Source organism: Muscardinus avellanarius (genome assembly GCF_963383645.1).
Source record: "Muscardinus avellanarius genome assembly, chromosome: 8".
Taxonomy (NCBI): Eukaryota; Metazoa; Chordata; class Mammalia; order Rodentia; family Gliridae; genus Muscardinus; species Muscardinus avellanarius.
In genome coordinates, this window is record NC_137794.1 from 95,767,932 (window position 1) to 95,787,664 (window position 19,733).

Here is a 19,733-nt window from a genome sequence, read left to right on the forward strand (position 1 = left end):
GTATTAGTTCACAGATGGTATAATGGTCTATGCAGAAAGTTTCAAAGAATTAAGCAAAGAAAAATATGGAACCAATGAGCAATTATAACAAGGTCAAAGGATACAAGGCTATTATTGAAAAAATAATTTGCTTTCATTTAACTGGAAATGAAGAGTTGGAATTTGATATCAAAACCTACCACCTACAATAGTACCATAAAAGTGAGTACTTAGCTATATAGCTAATAAAATATACACAGGATCTCTATACACAAAAAAGCTTAAATTCTAATGGAGGAAATAAAGAATATATAAATAAGTGGTGAAATATTTCCTGTTCAGTTCTTCCCAGCTTGATCTAGATTCAATACAAGCCCAATATAAGATCCCAGAAAATTATTTTGTGGATATAAAAACTGAATTCTAAAGTTTATATTGAAAGGCAAAAGATTCACAACAGCCAACAGTACTAAAGAAGAATGAACTTGGAAGATGGTGACTACATGACTTCAAAATGTATTACAAAGCTATAGTAATCAAAACAGTGTAGAGCCAGGCATGGTGGTATATATCTGTAATCACAACACCTTGGAGGCTGAGACAGGAGAATTGCAGGTCAGAACAGCCTCAGCAGTTTAGTGCAACTCTCAGCAACCTAGAGAGACCCTATTTCAAAATCAAAATCAAAATAGGGGTGGAGTGTAGTTCAGAGGTAGAGTGCCCCTGAATTCAATCTCCAGTACCACACACACACAAAAGCATGGCTTTAGCAAAGTATGGAATATAGATCAATAGAACATAAAGATCTTCATAAACATAGTAAACTGATATTTGATTTGGCAAAGCAGCAGAAGAAGTTCAATGGAAACTTTTTCCACAAATAATGATGGAACAATTGAAACTCTATATGGAAAAAAATTGAATCTGGACACAGACTTTACACTGGTCACAAAAAATAACAGTTCATAAACTTAAATGTAAAACTCAACCCTACAAAACTTCTAGAAGAAAATATAATTTGTGTTTGACATTATGTTTTTAAAGGAAATATGAAAAGTATAAGGGTAACAATAATCTATCTGACTCAGCTATGAGCTATGTTTGTGTGTAATAATAACATAAATACCAAATACTAATTTATCTCCCCCTAAAATAAGCATACTTGGCAGATAACATATAGGAAAAAAGATATATATAATAGGACTTAACCCATATTTTAGGAATTCAGATGATAAGATATAAATTTTTAATGAATAAATTTTATCAAAGCTAGGCATGGTGGCACACACCTATAACTCCAGCAACTAGGGAGCCTGAGGCAGTAGAATCACAAGTTCGAGGCCAGCCTGGCCAACTTCATGATACCTAGTCTAAAAATACAAAATAAAAAGAGATGGGGATATAACTCAGAAGTAAAGCACTCCTGCATCCAATCCTTAGTACCATAAATAAATAAGAAAAATAATAGTATAAGAATATTGTGCCCGGCGTGGTGGCGCACGCTTGTAATCCCCACGCTTGGGAGGCAGAGACAGGAGGATCGTGCGGGTTCGAAGCCAGCCACGCGCACTGGCTTAGGAGACCCTATTTCCAAATAAAAATGTAAAAATAGGTCTGGGAGTGTAGCCCGGAGGTAGAAGGGCTTCCAGGAACCCCAGTAGCACCAAAAAAAGAATATTGTTAAGAAATATTGATATAAAAACTAGAACAACTGCCAGCAAGATGGCAGAATATGCGGTCTCCAGCCCTAGTTGACCCCCCCCCCTATACACGCACACATACAGAAACATTGACCAAGCAGCCATCGTTGGATAAGAATGCCTTTGAAGGCATCCTGAAACCAAGATAAATCTTTATAGCACGTGGCAGAGCAACAATCTGAGCAACCCCATGTTGAAAGCACAAAGGAGCAGTTTTACTCTATCAGCTTTCCCCTTCCCCAAGCCACCACAGCAGAGTATCAAGAAGATTCCTTTTGGTCCACAGTTTCTCCCATGGGGAACAGAGAGACATTCAACTTCCCCAACATCATCAGATGCTGCTCAAGAGACCCACTTCCCTGTCAACACATGGAAAGCACTGGGGGAATTGCCCTGAGCTGCACAGCCCAAGGGGGGCACAAGAAACAGGAAAAAGGGTCGGAGTGTTACAGAACTTGGAGGTAGACTCTCAGCCCCTACCAACACCTTCACCGGTCCATCTAACCTCAGCCCCACCAGTGTCCTCACTTGTTCCCTCTCTGCGGGCCCCACCCACCCATGGAGCTCACCAGCCACTTATGCTTATCAGGAGACTCACCACACCACAGAGACAGCCCTGCTCAATTAGGGAGTCCCATCAGAAGTCTCACTCCAGCACAGAGTCATTCTAGCAGACTTGTCTAAATGGAAAGTCCTACCTGCCAGTTCATCCAAGGACATGTTGCCACTAGTAGCCATATTACTGCAGATCCCTGCCAGCCAACCATGCCTGACCCTGCAGCACTGGAAGTGGCCCCCATCTGACCACAGATCATAAGCACTCCCACTCCAAGCTCTGTCAGACTGCAGACCCCAGCAGCAGGTCTCCTGTGGCGCCAAGCTGGCCTCACTAAACCGTGGATCCTGCTAGACAGCCTCTTCAACCACAAAGCCCTGGAGTGGGCTCTGTCTGCCTATCTGTAGACCGAGTAGAAGGTCCTGAAAACTACAGATACTACCGACTGGGCTACCTAGAATCCTAAACTGGGCTGCCTGGTTGTTATAGTTAAATATAAAATGCCCCTCGAGTTCATTTATTAATGTTTGGAGTTGATAGAATTGAGTCATGGGGCTTATAGTTTCTGCAGTGGATAAGTCCGTTGTCATAGATTTATCTGAGTGGTGGGCTAGGCTGGCAAGGTGTGGTTGGAGACAGTGGATCCCTGGGGGTGTGGTCTTGGGATTATATATGGTTCCTCCTCTCCTCACTCCTTCTCTTACTCCTGACCTCTGTGATGTGAAGAGCACAACCCTGTGCTGTTGCTCTCTCTCCTTGTCTCCATGTCCTAAGATCTGTTGTCCCCAGCCTCACATGGACTGAACCCAAAGCCATATGAAAATAAATTTTCCTTCTTCTAGGTTACATGGTCAGTCTTTTAGATTATGGCTGTTAGACTGCTAGCTGAAACACGGTTGAAGATCTCTGTCTACAAAGAGTAGCCAATAAGGAGGTTTTTTTTAAAAATTTGTTATTGGTACATTGTACTCATACATCTTAACAGGGCACAAGATGGTAGAGGCATACATGCACACATCACTCAATTATCCCTTACCCAATTCCCACCCCATTACCTTCCCCCTCCCGCCTTCTCATGTTTGGCTTAGCAATTGACTTTGATATGTTTGTAAATATATATCATGTATATTAGGGAATTTCCCTCTTCTCCCTCCCATCCCCCTCAGTTAGGTCGCCTTATTTGCTTATCTATGGTTTCTCCTTCTTCATCTAGAGTTCCTCCTATGACCCATTTTCTCCCTAGCTTCCGCATATTAGATAGAGAATACGATTTTTTACTTTTTCTGACTAATCTCATTTAGCATAATATTCTTCAGTTCCACTCATTTCCCTGTAAATTACATAATTTGAAAAGACGCATGCATCTTCAAATATGAAAATACAATATCACCAGTATAAAGATTTCTTAAAAAGGAATTAAGATGACTATAGCTAGAAAAATCTAATTATCACATAATCATTATCTATTATGTATTATCAGATATATGTATAAACAGATAAAACTCTAGCATTGTCCATAAAATAAAGGATATCATTGAAAGTGTAGAATTTTTATACGTGATTGATGTTTTATCAGCTTGAAATAGATTATTACAACTGTAAGGAATTTGAAGCAAAAATAATGAAAACTACAAAGAGGAAAAAAGAACTACAGTGGATACATGATGATAATGAGAAAAAAACAGAAGCATACCACTAGAAGCATAAATCAAACCATTAAGAAAAATGACAAAGCCGGGCATGGTGGCACACGCTTGTAATCCCAGCATTCAGAAGGCTGAGACCAGAGGATCACGGTTCACGGACAGCCTCAGCTACTTAGTCAGGCCCTCTGCAACTCAGTGAGACCCGGTTTCAAAATAAAGAATAAAAAAATAGGGAAGAGGGTGTAGCTTGGAGGTCAAATGTCCCTGGGTTCCATCCCCAGACCCACACACACACAAAAAAAAAATGACAAAAGCAACGAGGAACAAAAGATTATAAACAGAGAATCAAAAAATTGGCAATCGCAAGTCCTTAGTTATCAATAATTACTTTAAATGCAAATGGATTAGCCAGGAAAGTTGGTACATGCCTGGATTCAATACCCAGTACTACATTGAATAAATAAATGAATTAAACTCACCAATCAAAAGATGGAGTAGCTAAATGGATTTTAAAAATCTAACTGTATATTGTCTACTGTATGTCTACAAGAAACTCTTAGACTTAAGGAGCATCCAGTCAGAAAATTAATAAGCAACTTAAACAGTGTAGATCAAATGGACCTAACAGGCATTTATGGAATATCAGGCCCCACAACAGCAAGATACACATGCTTCTTGAGCACCGATGGAACAAGCTCTAGGATGAGCACAGGCCAAGCTCAACACAAGCTGTAAGAAGAATGGCATCTCTCGAGCCTCTTCTGACCATGATGGAATAAAATCATATATCAATGACATGAAAATTCACAAATACATACAAATTAAACAACACAATCATGAACAACCATTGGAGCTGGGTGTGGTGGTACACACTTATAATCCCAGTACTTAAGAGGCTAAAAAAGGAAGATCCAGGTTTGCAGCCAGCCTCATCTACTTAGTGAGGCCTGCCACAACTTAGTGAGACTCTGTTTCAAAAATAAATAATAAAAAATCAGGCTGGGGCATGTAGCTCGGAAATAGAATGTCCCTGGGTTTAATCCCTAGCACTACACACCCAAAAAAAGACCCTAAACAACCATTGGCTCAAAGAAGAGCTCCGAAGAAAAGTTCGAAAATATCTTATGAAAATATAAATATAGTACACCAAACCTTATAGAATGAAGCAAAAAAAAAAAAAACTAAGAGGGAACTTTACAGTAGTAAATACTACTCTGTTTTTTGTTTGTTTTGAGTACAGGGGATTGAATCTAAGGGCATTCTGCCTTCAAGCTACACCTCTAGAACTTTTTATTTTCTTTTTTTTTTTTTTTGTGGTACTGGGGTTCCTGGAAGCCCTTCTACCTCCGGGCTACACTCCCAGACCTATTTTTACATTTTTATTTGGAAACAGGGTCTCCTAAGCCAGCGTGCGCAGCTGGCTTCGAACCTGCGCGATCCTCCTGTCTCTGCCTCCCAAGCGCGGGGATTATAAGCATGCGCCACCACGCCCGGCTTTATTTTCATTTTGAAACAGAGTCTCGCTAAATTGCTGAGGCTTGACTTGAACCTGAGATCTTCCTGTCTCATCCTCCCAAATACTGGGATTATAGATGTGCACCACCATGCCCAGTTATCTTTTTTTTTTAAGAAGGAGAAGGCTCAGTGGTAGAACTCTTGCCTAGCATTCTCAAGGCCCTAGAGACCCATCGCCACACACACACACACACACACACACACACACACACACACACACACACATACACACCTCAAACAACCTAACTTTATACCTCAACGAGCTGAAAACATAAAAGTAAAGTGTGCTCAGAGTTAGCAGAAGGGAATAGAGTGGGAAATGGGGAGGGCTAAATGAGTGATCTGTGTATATATGCCTCTACCATCTTCTACCCCATTAAGATGTATGACTACATTGCACCAAAAAAATAATAATAATAATAAAAACTATTACATGGCAATAAATAAATAAATAAAATGTTTACTATGCCCACAAAAAGGAAAGAGATAATACATATTAAAGCAGAATTAAATTAAATAAAAAACAGAAAAACAATGGAAAAGATCAATAAAACTAGGAATTTTTAAAGAATAAATAATATCAACAAACCCTTAACTAGGCTAATTAAAAATAATAAGAAATAATTCTCAAGCAAAGTTGGAATTGAAAGATGAAGCATAAGGGATTATTATGAGCAATTATATACTAACCTATATGAAATAAGTAAATTCCTATTACTACCCAACCCATCAAGAAGAGTTTTAGGAGAATCTTAAGGTTTAAATAACCCAATAATAATCAAGGAGACAAACACAGTAATCAAAAATCTCCCACAGGACCAGGCACTGTGGCACACACCTGTAATCCCAGTATTTGAGAGGCTAAGATAGGAGGATTGAAGGTCCAAGGCCAGCTTAACAACTTAGCAATATCCTGTTTCAAAATTTTAAAACTATAAAGGGCTAGGGGTGTAGCTTGAAGGTAGAATGTTTCTGAGTTCAATCCCCAGTAACACCCCCCCCAATAAAGTTTCTCTTTAAAAAGCTCTGCAAAAAATAGAAGGGACAATTTCAGAACTCATTTTATGAGGGTAGCATCATTCTGATACCAATGCCAGACAAAGATACCACTATAGGCCAATATCCCTGATGAGCATAGATACAAAAATCTGAATACAAAAATCTGAATATTATCAATCTGAACACATGCAACACATTAAAAGAATCAGACGTCATGACCAAGTTGGATTTACCGCTACAGTGCAAGATTGGTTCTCCAAATGCAGATCTCTCAGTGTGACATACCATATTGTGGCATAGAATACAAAAATTACATGATCATCTCAACAGAGGCAGAAAAGGCAGTTGACAAAATTCAATACTCTTGAGTTATAAAAAAGAACTGTAAACAAACTAAGCATTGGTGGAAATTACCTCTACAATGAAGGCCATTTATGGATATTTTGCAGATAATATACTACACAATGAAAAACTGAAAACTTTACTTTCCTCTAATATCAGGAATTTGACAAGGGTGCCCACTTGCACTACGTGGATGTAACATAGTAGTGAAAACCCCTGGTTAGAAGAGCCATCGGGCAAGAAAATAAAATAAAAGGCATGCAAATCAGGATGGAAGAAGTGAAATTATCTCCGCAAACAACATGAACATATATGCAGAAAACCTTTAAGATGCCTCCACACACCAAAAAAAAAAAACCCTGTTGCAATATGAAATTCATTAAAACTGCAAGATAAAAAGAAAAATTAGTGATGAGAAAGATTGGTAACCCAAGGAGGAAGCAGGATGAGGGAAGATATCACCATAGTCAGACAGCCAGGGCATCGTTTATGGTCCTAAAAATAAGCATCTAGCCGGGCGTGGTGTTGCACGCTTGTAATCCCCACACTTGGAAGGCAGAGACAAGAGGATCGCGCTGGTTCAGAGCCAGCCTTGCTGGCTTAAGAGACCCTGTTTCCAAATAAAAAACTATAAAAAATAGGTCTGGGAGTGTAGCCCGGAGGTAGAAGGGCTTCCAGGAACCCCAGTGCCACCAAAAATTAAATTAAATTAAATTAAATTAATAAATAAATAAGCATCTACCCAGGCCTGATGGCTCACACCTTTCATTCTAGTACTTGGGAGTCTAAGACAGGAGGATCACAGGCTTGAGGCCAGCCTCAGTAATTTAGCAGGACCCTGTTTCAAAATAAAAAATAAGCCTGGCGTGGTGGCACATGCTTGTAATCCCCATGCTTGGTAGGTGGAGACAGGAGGATCGCGCAGGTTCCAAGCCAGCTGTGCTGGCTTAAGAGACCCTGTTTCCAAATAAAAATATAAAAGTGGGTCTGGGAGTGTAGCCCAGAGGTAGAAGGGTTTCCAGGAACCACAGTACCACCAAAATAAATAAATAAATAAATAAATAAATAAATATAAAATATAAAATAAAATAGATTATGGGTGCAGCTCAGAGGTAGAATCTCCCCGGGTTAAACTCTCAGTACCAAAATGGAGGGAGAAAATAATCTAGTGGAGAAACTGAAAAGATTCTAGAGAGACACTGAAGATTTAAAAAAAAAAAAAAAAAAAAAAAAACCCCAGAAAACCATATTCTTCCGAAATCCTCTTCAGTGTCTCTCCAGTTTTAAAGGCATCGCTTCTTAGTGCTGCAGCCAAGTTCTGCGATCACAGGGGCCCTCATGGTTATTTGCCGAGCCCCCCCCCCTTCCGAAAGAACACACGTTTCCCTGGTTCAGTGTCAACTTGGTGCTTGGCACCTGTGTGCTTTCAGAAGTTCCAAGTGATTAAAGTTCAGAAAAAGCCAGTCATGGCTTTTATGAAGGGAAATCCAACTTGAATTCTTTCCAGGAAAACATCACCATAAAACTAGGTAGGCTGTAGAGAGTGGTGCTCAGTAGACACAGACTGTTTGCAACCAGCTCAGACACGTGCCAGGAGATGTGCTAGAGGAAAATACTCCGAAGCAGATTATTCTGAAGCCTGCCTTTGTGGATAAATCATTGTGATATTTGCAATTTGGAACCAGGAAGAGAGCACATTACCTCACTGCAGCAACTCGTTCCGGGAGACACGCACAATTTGCCTCTATCCCCAGGGATGGGTGGAGGGACTTGTAACCTTGAAAATATTCTTGTGTATGAGAAGTACAGGAAAATATTATATATTGCTGCTTAAGAGAAGCAATGGGAATGTTTTTGTTTCCTTTCCTTGCTTTTTTAAAAATCTGACATAGTGTACTGTGCTAAAAGTGTTTTTATTATCCATTAATTACAACTCTAAATTGGCAGTGTTTTTTTATATCACTTTACTAAATGGGAAATTGAGACTCAAAGAATTTTTGTAAAATATCTTAAGGCGACCCAACAAATATGTGAATTGGTCATTTTAGTACTTGGGAGGCTGAGACCAGAGGGTTGCAGGTTCAAGGCTAGTATGTGATAACTTAAACCCTGTTACAAATTTAATAAAAAATAAAATGGGCTACCTCAATGGTAGAGAGACCTTGTGTTCAATTTCCAGTACCACAAAATAAATGCATGAGGATTGGCTGGAAGTGGATCCAAAGTATGGATGACACAGCTTTATAGACAGGACTAGGTACATAATTTGGGGGTATATGATATCAATGTGACTCTTGTTCAAATTATCAAGAATTACAAGATGTTGAAAGCAGATAATTAAACCAAGTATGGGACCCTTCTGAGCATGGTACCCTCTATGACTACACAGAACACAACATCCAGAAAGCCTGTCACATGCAGAGATATATGTCAGGGTCTTTTGTGCCCACTCCATTGAAAACTAGATGAGTATTAAATGATGGTTATGCCTTAAAACATTATCTTGAAAAATACAGTTAAACCCACAGGACATTAAAAATAGACTTTTAGAATCACATCTATAACTGAGCTAGAGAATTATTTCAACTCTGCTTCAGCCTGATCCCTGTTTTGGTACTTGCATGGGAATTGATACACTGATTTTCTGACACTACCATGTACTTCAATTCGAAAAAAAAAAATTTTTTTGATACTGGGGATAGAACCCAGGGGCGTTCTACCTCTGAGCTACACCCCCAGCCCTATTTTTTAATTCTTTATTTTGAAACAGGGTCTCACTGAGTTGCAGAGGTCCCTTACTAAGTAGCTGAGGCTGTCCATGAACCGTGATCCTCCTGTCTCAGCCTCCCAAATGCTGAGATTACAAGCGTGCGCCACCACGCCCAGCTTAGAAAAACTTTTTGAGCCCCATTTCCATCTAATCAAATGTCCCTTGTCCTAGGTCCTGGGCCCTAGAGCCTGTTTGTAAGAGTCTTGGCTAACCCGCCACTCCATGATCTCATCCCCACTGCTGCCCGCCCCACCTGACACAAAGTGAAAACTCAAGTAATGTTTGTTAGGGGGTGGAGATGTAGCTCAGTGTTAGAGGCCCTGGATTCAATTCCCAGTGTTAAAAAAAAAGTTTGAACAAATTAATGAGCTGATGAACTTTAGAAAACTCCATCAGAATTTGATTCTCCAAAATGTAGCCAGAAATAGTCTCCATGCAATCACTTCTCAGGAGATTGTCCCAGGAATCTTTTGTAACAGCCCTAAAATTAGCCGATTAGCTCTAGAGGGTGCCATGTCTAAAGTCAGCATTGTAGGTAAAGTTGAGCCTGCCCTTAGAGTACTTCAGGCATCAGTTTGGAGATTCCATGAGAGGGGAACAGAGATCCAGTAGTGAGAGGCTGAATAAGTGCGCACAGGATAGATTACTTCTTCAGAGGTAAGTCATTGCTTTCTCTGAAGGAAGTTCCCTGCTTATCCCTGCAGTGGTTTCCCCCTCTCCTCGAGGGAAGTTATAAAATATGGTCTCTGAATTTTATAAGACATTCATTCTTGTGTTAAAACTTCACCAAAAGTGATTTATCTTGCATCTTGCAACATTTCTGCATCTCACACATTTTCTATAATGAGTATGAATTATTTTTATAGTCAGTGGGAAAAGAGAAAAAAAACCTTTATAAAGAGATTTCATACTTAGATTATTTTTTTGTTTCTGGGCACATTAAAAATCATTGCAGGGCCCTGTTCCCATCCATCACAGGGCAGGCTTACGACACAGTAGAACAGCCTCATGCACAGCCCAAGAAGTAAACTGGTGAGGGGTGCAACCCAGCTTCTCCACGCTTAACCTCCCCAGACCCCAGTGTCCTCCTCTATAAAGTGGTACTAATATAATACCTTCCCCCAAGGAATTGCTCATATAAATCATTTAGTATAGTGCTTGTCACTAAGCATTCAGAATACCAAGCTATTAACTGTCCTGTTAAGATAGCTTCTTATCCTGATAAGATAGCATCTTAAATCCAATGTGAATGGTAAAAAAAAAAAATTAAAATTAAATCCTCTCTGAATTAAAAGAATATTATAAACTGAAAGGTTTTCTGTGTGCCTGTCCCAGATAAATAAGACTAATAGAACCAAAAGAGGAAGGGACAATATGTCCACCCTGCTAAAGCTCCTCAAGGGCCCCTGTGATGACCACACTCATGATATCTTGGACAGGATGAAATTTAGCCTTGTGGCAAAAAGAGCTATTGAATTTGAGGAGGCCATTTTTGTTTTTGTTTTTGTTTTTTTTTACTTCCATGCCACTAGCCCCCATTTCTTGGTCTCCTTTTTAGCCTCATTCTCCCCAACCACCTCTTAAAGCTTGGCCTTTTTCAGAGCTCTCTCGTGGGCACACTTTCTTCATCCCCTATTTCCTGACTCGAGAGATCTCAGTGCATTTTCGTGGTTTCCATCACCACCTTTTGCCAGTGAACTCAGTATCTGTGTTACCACATCAGTCATCTCTCTGTGGTTCAGAATCATACAACTGGCTGCCTTCAGGACATCCCCACTTGGATATCTTACAGATACCTCTCACTTGACAAGTCCAAACGGAACTCGTCATTCCCTCAAGCCAGCTCCCTGGAGGCAGTCCCTGTCTGGGGAAATGGCAGCATTCTCCACCCAGCCAATCAAGCCAGGAATCTATGATTAACCCATGACTCATTTCAATTCCCTCACTGCCTAAATCCAGTCAATCACCAACTTCTCTAAATCCTATTTCCTAAATCAGTGCTTGTCACAATTTTTTCCTATGAATTAAAGAAGCCTCTTTCATGTCCTGACCCAGCCAGCATGCCTATGCATGTGTCTCCACACATTTCCACATGCCTGGAACAGAAGTTTGCAAAACAATTTCTATCATTATATGCAGGGTCTTCTGAGCATACTTTATGTTCTATTCTCTTATTGTTTTTAAAATTCTAGTGACCAGCGGTCCCTGGAAAATGATTAACAACCAGGACATTGGGGATGGGGAGGGGACACCTGACATGTAGTATTTGCCCATATCCTTGTGTAAATAGTCCTATCCTGACTGAATCTAAGCTACCAGCCAACCAAACTACAAATATCCTAAATATTTAATAAGTAGCTCTCATGACTATCTCCAGAATGTCACTGGTATCTATGACTTAGAGTATGATAGGTACTAGTCTACGGATCTCTTAAGTTTATTCACTAATTTTTTAAATTGATTTTTATCAGTACATTAGGATTATATATAATAGTGGGATTTGCCAAATGCAGTGGTGCACACCTACACTACCGGTACTTAGGAGACTGAGAGAGGAGGATCTCGGGTTCAAAGCCAATGCATGATAACTTAGAGAGAGACCCTTGTTTCAAAATAAAACATAAAATAGGACTGGGGTTGTGCCTCTGAGGTAGAGCAGCCCTGGATTGGATCCCTAGTAACACACACGTGTGTGTGCACACACAGACACACACAGAGTCAAATTCATCATGGCTTAACATAATTTGGTCAGTTTCATTCCCCAGCATCTGCCCTTTGCTCTCCTTCGGCCGCCCTGGTCCTCCTCTTCTACTCTATTGGTCTCCCTTTCGTTTTCATGAGCTTTTCATTACCAATACTATCATTTCTATCCTGGCCACCACCATTTCAGATACAATTGGTTTCTAGATCAATGTGACCTATTTCAAATGTACGCATGCTACACACTAGGATAGAGTCTACAATTCTCACACAGCTTCAAACGCCACCCACAGTTTGTCTCCTCCTGTATTCTCTCCCTTGATCTCAACAAAAGCGTTTTCTTCTTGAACATCTGGGAGTTATTTTTTTCCCTGGTGTCTATAGATATATGATTCCTTTTGGCTATAAAGTACTTTCTTCCCATCTTTACACAACTAATTTTTAATCTTTTTCCTATTACAGTTTAAATTCTATTTCATTCATTCATTCTCCTATTAAATGACAGGCATTGTGATAAGTACTAAGCATACAAATAGAAACAGTCCCTCACCTCATAAAACTTGTACTCTAGAAGGGACAAGTATGCAAATAAAGATATTATTCAACTTAAAATATGACTAAAATAACTTCAAAAATAAAAAAGACTCATGGTTCTATATGAGCTTATAAAAACTGACCTAATCTATCTGGAAGATCTGGTAAATTTTCCTAGGTGATGACAGGTCAACCATAACAGTTGAGCTAAGTTACAATTATATTTAGTTGAGATAAGATGTAAGTTTTACTTTTAGCTTACCTAGTTGAAGGGGTGGGTAACTAATAGCATGAACAGAGAGAGTAACATGTGAAAAGTTCATAGGGCAGGAGGGAACATGGCAAAATCAAGAGACCAAAGGAAAGCCAGTGGTACAGGAATGCAAACAGGAACAGAAGCAAGGTGTGAGACAGGGCCACAAGGACAGGCGAAGCCATTGTCTGAAGGGCACTCTAACCTTCATCGTTTTTAACAAAAAGCAATGAGAGGTTGTTGAAACATAGAAAGTAGGAATATTATGTGTTCATATTTCTAGTTTGGGAAGATTGCTGTGGCAGCTGTGAGGATGAATAGGGAGGGGGCAAAAATAGAAACTTCTTGCAGTCCTTTAGACAGAGATGATGTTAACACAAATTAAGATGCTGGTGATAGATATAAAAAAGTCAATGTATTAGAGAGACATGTGGGTAACCTAGATTAGACAGGGTAATAGATTGATGGTATGTGATGAAAGGGAGGAGAATATCAAAGGTGATTCCCAGGTGTTTGAGTTGCAAAACTGAACAGTAGTATGATTCTCAGAGATAAGAAATACCAGAGGTTTCAGGAGAAAAATCTTCGTTTGGGCTTTACATATATCAAATCTGAGGTCTATTTAAGGAGTGATAAATGAGATGTTGTTTGATAACTTTTTTCTGGAATAGAGGAGAAATCTGGGTTAGGATGTAAATTTGTGATTGTTCACATAGAAGAGGACATTATGCAGTGGCCGTGAGTGAAATCATTGAATAAGAATGCAGAATATGAGCAGGGTTAGAAGGCAGGTCTTAGGAAAGTTCCACCTGCAATGGTAAGGCGGCGAAGGCTGAACTTACACAGGAACCAAGAGGAGCAAAAGTGATAGGACGACAGCAAAGAGAAACTTGAGTCCAAGAAGCCAGGATGTTTTGATGGAGCCTCAGGAGAAGAAGCCAGACTGCTGTGGGTGGAAGAGGGAGTGTGAAGTTGGGATGGGGAGTCAGTGTGTGCATGCATGCAGGCCACTTTGGGGAGAAGTTTGTCTTTCTTTGTTTTGTTTTGTTTTTTTCATTTTCATTTTGTTTTTTTTTGTTGTTGTTTTTGTTTTTGTTTTTTGTTTTGGTGGTACTAGGGGTGGAACCCAGGGGCTTTCTACCTCCAGGCTATACTCCCAGACCTATTTTATATTTTATTTGGAAACAGGTTCTCACTAAGTTGCTGAGAGCCTCACTAAGTAGCTGAGGCTGCCCTCGAACCTGTGTGATCTTCCTGCCTCAGCCTCTCAAGCGCAGGGATCACAAGCGGGTGCTACCATGCCCAGCATAGAAGTTTGTCTTTGAAGGAGAAACATATTATTGTATTTCTGACATTGATATAGAAAATTTTGTTTGCATTTTAATGAAACGCATTTAAACATATTTTTCACTTTTTTATATTTATTTCATATTACTTATAAAAATAGTTTGAAAGTTGAATGCACAATATAAAGACTAATAGTAAATGGAGCTTGTTTAAAAAGAAAAGTAAGGAATAATCTGTATGTACCCATAGCACCCTACCCTGACCCTTTCTTAATTCTGACTACACTTATAAACGTTACTTTAATATCTGGATCCCTCATTGGACTGTACCCCATGAGGAACGGAGTTGCCTCTGCCTCATTCACTTCTGTATCCCTGATAGCAAAGTACTCAAATGGAAGGCATGGATACGTGTTACAGGCATAGTGGTGCATGCTTGTAATCCCAGTACTTGAGAAGCTAAGACAGGAGGAACACAGGTCTGAAGCCATCCTCGGCAACTTAGTAAGGCTCTCAATAAATTAGTGAGACCCTGTTTCCAAATAAGAAGTAAAACAGATCTGAGAGTGTAGCTCAGTGGTTGAAGACCCCTTGGGTTCCATGTCCAGTACCACAAAAATAAAAAAAAAATTATACATTAAAGTATGGGATTGAAGGTACATATAATAAAATAGATAATCCAGAAGTCTTACTGTGCTAATATGTTGCTTATATCTGTATGTGTGCACACACAGACCACCATGGTTATTGATTTCTTAGGTTAAAATTAAAATTGGTACCATTACCTTAAGCAGAAGCTATTTGGACACTAAGACAAGTGGGCTTTAAAATTAGCTAGAAATTGAAAGTCAACCAAGAACTAAGAACTCAGCAGCAATAGATGAGCAAGGCCATGAGTCATCTTGGTGCAGAAAATTGAGCCCTGATAATATCCAGGCAGCAAATGATGAAAGCGCAGCCTGTGGGGACAGGTAGCTCCTCATCTGTGCTGATCCAGGTGAAACCCCAGATAGCAGGACTTCTGTATCGAAGATGGGTCATTGACCTTTCAGACCAACAAAACCTATTAAAAAAAAAAAGAAAAGAAAGAAAGAAAGGAAAAGAGAAACCTCTCTTCCCTTTTGGAGAAAGTATTAAATGCCTTTTTAATGGGAGAAAGTCTGCACAGCAATAGAGAAATCGAGTGTGCATTTCTTTCCTGGCCCTTCAGACAGGTTCTTTAATCTGGTCTCGGCTTCTTTACCTGTGAAGTAGACATATTTGTACCTTATGGGGGAGGGTACAAGGTAAAGGAGCTAACATGTCATGTTAAAGGCACTGCACTCAGAGTAGCTGTCCACTACCCCCACCTTGCTAGCAGTTGTGGCAGATTCTCTGTCATCTCTCATTTTACACCAGTAAAATTAGACTGACCGCCCATGCCTACAATTGCTGAGAAGACCAGAAGACATAGCATGCACAAAGGAGATTCGCGAAGTACAAAGACCTGCTAAAACTAGGAGCCAATGAAGAGCAGCTCCTGGACCAAATCCAGTTGTGTGTGTGTGCGTGTGTGTCTGTGTGTCTGTGTGTGTGTGTTGGCTCACAAGCTGAATGGTTTTTACATTTTAAAATAGTTGAACAAACAAGAGTATTTCATGAACTGAAAGTCACATGCAAGTCAGAGTTTGGAGTTCACACATAAAGTGTTATTGGAATCCATTCCCATGCATTTGTTTACATATTATCTGTGACTGCTTTGGGACTGCAATAACAAGTTGAATACTTGTGGCAGAGACCTCAGGGTGGCCTACAATGCTGAGGATATTTACTATCTAGTCTTTTACAGAAAAAGTATGCCTACCCCTGACATAAGTCAAATATAGTAACAAAGAGCATAGAGGTTTGGGTTTTTTTGTTTTTGAGATTTTTTTTTTAGTGATTGGCAGAGTGCCTACTATATAGAGTAAGGGCTCAGTACACAATCATTGTTGTTGATGTTCCTGTGTTCAGCTATTAATTCAACAAATAACTTTGAGTGCCTACTGAGTGCCAGATGCTGCTCTAAGAGCTGCAGAATAAGGACAAAGAGGGGGAAATGTGTGTTTGTTCTTGGGGCAGACAAAAAAATAGGGAAAAATAAGTAACATGTATTAAATGGCTGAAGAGAAAAATAAAAAGATGGAGGATAGAGAGTGCTGGATAAGGGTTGCAGCTGTTAGGCTCAGTGGCCAGGGAAACTGTCTTGAGGAGGTGGCTTTTGGGTGAAAACCTGCAGGATGCAAGGGAGCTTTGGGACACTTGGGCAGGAAGGCTGAGGAGCAGTGTTCCAGGCAGGGGACAAAGCAAAACCTCTGAGACAGAGTGCAGGAATACCAAGATGTCAACGTGGCAGGGATGGAGTGTGTGGGAGGGAGAATAGCAAGAGATGAAGTTTAAAAAAGTGCCAGGCGATCTTCGGTCTAGTCTGGAAGATCCCACCATCGAGGGACTCTGGCTTTTTTTCTAAATAATAAGGAAGTAAGAATTTTGAGCAAAATAGCACATGGAGTGGCACGCGTTGAATCCAGATCTCTCAGGCTACTCCAGTGTAAACAGGCTAGAGAGAGGACGGAAGCAGAGCAAGGAAGACATCGCAGTTTCATGATCAGCGATGCTGGCTTGGACTCAGGGGTGGTGAGGGTAACGGTGGGACATGGATATATTCGATGTACAGTTGGCCTTCTATATCTGTGGATTTGACTATCTAAGGGAAGATCAAAAACATCTGGGAGAAAATTGCATCTCTATTGAATGTGCACAGACTTTATTTCTTGTCATTGACTCCCTAACGAATACAACACAACAATGACTGGCGTTTCATTTGCATTACATTAAGTATTATAAGTCATCCAGAGATGATTTAAAGAATGCAGGACCATATACAGCAATATGCAGACACCATGATGCATAAATAAAATGCAGCCTCATGTAAATATGAGATCTTTGCACCTGCAGATTTGGGTAGCTGTGGGCATCCTAGAGCCAATCACCCAAGAATGTCAAGTGATGACTATTTTTCTACTGGAAAAGTGGTACCAATAGGATCCAAAGATGGATCGGGGTGTGAGTTGTATGAAAAAGAAAATGAAGATGACCCTGTGTTTTCTGCCTCCAGCTACTAAGGGAGTGGCATAGTGGTCAACTGGGGAAGTGACAGGTGGGAGAGGTGTGTGTGGCACTGAGTGATGGTGGACACAGAAGAATCAGATCCGCGTACAGAGGAAATGGGGACAAGAAAGCATTAAGTCGGAAATGTGGTTAGACATCCGAGGGGAGACTGCAGTATGTGGCTGACTGTGAAATTCTGATGTTCAGGAGAAAGGTCTGTGCCAAAGAGGTAAACTAGGGGCCATCTAAGGCGAGGTAGGATGTGGTTACTGTTGTTATATCTGCTTGGTATTCTAGGATAGTTCGTAAAGATCAAAAGCACATTGCAAACCACTGGGTGAGAGCAGCCTCCAGGCCTGGCATTGAGATGATCCCATAAGCTGTACATGAAAGGTTCATTCTGCCTAAAGCAAGTAGAATACCAGAAACAGGTATTAGAAGCCCTATTAGCATTTATAATCTGAATTGCTCCCAGTTTGCCTAACGGGGGAAATAGTTATATGGTGAGTCAGATTATAATTTCACAAGTTGATTTGCAAATATCAGTTGTAGCTTATGGTATTACGAGTGGATGGTGATGTTGGGGATGTTGCATATTATCTCCACGGATATAACAAACCACTTAATGGGTATGCAACACTGCCCTTCATTAATTAAGACACAATTAGGGAGATAAAACTGCTCTGATTTATAACAAACAACATCAGAATATGAGAATCCCCAGGTTGTTTCTAACAATTTAATTTCTACTGCATCTCATGAATGCTTCCGCTTTGAAAAATAGTTTTTACTAATGTGGCCTTCTCCTTGGAATGCCTCTTCATTCTACCACATTTCTTTTGTTACTGCCCTCCCCAGCCATGGAAACTTGTTAGGCCCTTTTCTCCTTATCTCTACCCATGAGAATTTTTATTGTGGTTAAATATTCATAACAGATGTGTCATTTTGACCGTGTATATGTATACAGTTGTCATTAAATGCATTCCTGCTGCTTTGTAACCATCACCACTATTTACACCCAAAACTTTCCCACTCCCTTTAGCCCCTGGTAATCTCTGTTGTACTTCGTCTCTAAATTTGTCTGTTCCAGATTCTTCTTGTCACTGAAATTATACATTATTTGTCCTTTGTCTGACTTATTTCACTTAGCATAATGTGTTCAAGGTTCATCCAGGTTATGACATATATCAAGATTTTATTCTTTTTATGGTCATTGCATCTATATACGACATTTGTTTATTCAGTCATCTGCTGACAGACACTTGAGTGGTTTCCACCTTTTGCTGATATCATTGGTGTACAAATATCTGAGTCCCTGCTTTCAGTTACCTTGCCTATATAGCTAGGAGTGGAATTGCTTGGCCATGAAATGTTAATACCACAAATATAGCATATATTTGTTTATGTGTGTTTATATACATACATATGCACATATATAAATTATTTTAGCTGGGTGTGTATTGCTTTCTACATTAAAAAACTTAAGACTGTAGCCAGGTGTGGTGGCACAGGCCTATAATCCCAGTACTTAGAAGGCTCCGATAGGAAGATCACAGGTTCAAAGCCCATCTCAGCAATTGAGTGAGACTCTGTTTCAAAATAAAATAAAAAGTCCAGATGTGTGGCTCAGAGGTAGAATACTCCTGGGTTCAATCCTCGGTACCAAAATAAATGAATAAGTGATTGTTTTACCATGACCCTGGAATGAATTGAAGTTCCTTAGGAGCAAAAGTCACCATCATTAATAATGCAAGCTCTGGGGTTTGCTTCCTCAAATAAATGCATATGTAGATAGCATATATGAAGGTGTAGTGCCTAAAGAGTGAAGTCACAGAAAATAAGAATGACCCTAGAACACTTTAGCACATTTGTATCTTATTTGCTCTTCAAAACTGACAACATTTGATAAAGTAATGAGCCCCAGAAATTTTTGGAAAACAGCTCTGGGCTGGGCGGTCATGTGAACACCAAGCCCATGATGCAAACGGTCTAACTCAACTTGAGAGCAGAGGCCATTGATGATGATGCCATTGCCACAGAGCCAAACACGATGCCAGAACACAAACAGAATCATTGCATGTCAGTACGTAAAATTTTTAAAAAGGAAATAACCGTAGGACCCGAAGATCAGAGGAGCAGGAAGCCGGTGTCTGCTGGCTGCGGGCAGCTCTGCCAGCATCCGCAGGTCATGTTCATGTCTAGCTGGAAGCTGGTTATGGCGGGACGCCCGGCACAGACTCGCCTAGGTTTTATTACATTATGATTGCCTAATATTACATTGTTTCATTATGTAAAGACGGATTAAAAAGATTGTATAACAGTTT

At 40.0% G+C, this 19,733-nt stretch overlaps 1 protein-coding gene across 5 annotated transcripts in view; it reads left to right on the forward strand.

The window, feature by feature from the left end:
- Positions 1–19,733, forward strand: part of AIG1 (androgen induced 1) — a gene marked incomplete at both ends in the record, with an annotated part of 250,850 nt that overhangs the window by 225,736 nt on the left and 5,381 nt on the right. The window lies entirely within an intron of this gene.